The following is a 2,107-nucleotide window of genomic DNA, read 5'->3' as shown; positions in this document are numbered from 1 at the left end:
TATAAATAAGACAATGAATGTACACAAGGAGAAAATATTTAGTATTAATTATTTTACATTGAAAAAAAAAATGATGAACGGTCCTTTAAACGGCGAATTCGAAATACTTTTAATATTTTTTAGATGATGATTATGATTTGTTGACCATTCACACATTAGAAGTATAACAAAGGAGAACATTTTGGAGCAATTAAGTCGTAAAATGTAAATAAATGAAAAGGAAATAGGTCTTCTCATTTATTATTATAGCGACAAAGAGAAAATTATTAATTTTCAGTTCGTTTCTTTATCAAATGGAAACATACAGAATTTGTTTTGGTCCAAGCGTTCTTTTAAATTATATTTTGAATTCAGATTAATTGCTATTATGCCATCTCCATACAACCGTAACAAACCATCTGATGTGATGTTAGTGTGAGAATTCGTCGAAAAGTTCTTTTTAACATCATATGGGCAAGTATAAATGAATGGAGAAACTAGAAAGTAAATTGGACAATTTTTACTTATTCGTAAAAAATTCTTTCATATCAAAATACACAATATATATACATCTGTACAACAAGATAATAATGAATGAAAATACATAAAAAAACAATAATAACATATTACATAACATATTACATAATACAATAGCTTGGCCTATAAAAGGGGTCAACTAAGCCAAGCCAAAAATGTCATAGTTAGCCAAATCAAATCACCCAGTACTGAACTCTTCAAAATTTTACAACTGGTCCGACATCCCATTGGGAGGCAACAATCATAGTAGAACTTATTATTCCATTTAAAACCTTATAATTCATTATCTGTCGGATTAACTGGAAGGATTCTAAAAATTGATAAAATCCCAAATAAAATCTTGTTTACATAAATATCGATCGTGTTGATTATCAAGAATGTGACAAACTGTGACGTGTTGTGTAAAAACTGCAACACGAGATCTAGTGCAGGGGCTCCCCAAAGGGATAAGCTAAAGTTAAATTAGAATAAAACTAAAGATTTTCGTCATTTGCATTAAATAACTTGCCTATATTCTCTTTTAGGATGGTGTTTTCTTGTTTCTTTTTGCGGTGTGTATTTTTCCAAAAATAGTTCACTATGCACTTGTCTAATGCTAATGACAATTACAAAATGTAATCCGTTGGGGGTACTGATGGATATTTGAGTTTTGGAAATCATGGCCTTTTTTTAAGTCGAAATTGGGCTTTCAACAAGCTCTCAGTATTTACGAGTATTCTTATATTCGTTGATGGTTGTTGATGTTATTAGCTTAAATAAATACGTTTCTTTTTTATTTGTTTCACATTTTGTTATTCCAAGACCTTTTATAGCTCCATATATAAGATCCTGTTTTTGATCATAGTTTCGATCTGTAGTTGTTACGTACTTGTACTTTGGTCTTAGGTGAATAGCTGTTTCATTTTTATATGTTTGTTCAACCCTTGCTTCAGTTACGTATTTTCAGTTTTTGTATATTTTCTGTTGTAACTAACACGTCAATTTTGAGCTCGATAGATCATCTATCACACAGTCTATCAAGCCTTGTATTTTTACTGCTTGTACATTTTAGATTGATTTCCGAGCTGTCGGTCATGGTCCTCACTAATACTACGAATTACATATTCACAGTCCGTTCACACAAATGACAAATGAACTATCACACAAAATTTCACAAAAAATGTTTGACTATACACTTGTTTCCCTAAATGTACCCTTAGAACATACGATGGTGAGTGCTTTTTGGCAATAACGAGCAATGCCAGAGAGAAAACAATGGGTACCTAATTATTAGACAAAAAGTTAAGTGTCGATGCGTAATATAATCCCAAAGAAGAGCTTAGATTTGAACAAATGGTTTGTCTGCACACATCTGTTCCAATAAAACATTTGAACAAATGGTTTATCTCCACACATCTGTACCAATAAAACATTTGAGTTTAGCTAGTATCGCCGTGCAGAATCTTATAAAACACTGGGACTTTTTCAAAAAGTCTCAAGACGATAATTGATCAAAATGTGTACTCTTAGCATACGAGTATTTTTTCGTAGGGCAGTTTTTAATGCAAATGACCCGCCGTACTTTAGTTCTCATTTAACCTGATCTGTACTG

Source organism: Mytilus californianus, unplaced genomic scaffold (genome assembly GCF_021869535.1).
Source record: "Mytilus californianus isolate M0D057914Y unplaced genomic scaffold, xbMytCali1.0.p SCAF_3, whole genome shotgun sequence".
Taxonomy (NCBI): Eukaryota; Metazoa; Mollusca; class Bivalvia; order Mytilida; family Mytilidae; genus Mytilus; species Mytilus californianus.
This window is presented reverse-complemented; position numbering follows the sequence as displayed.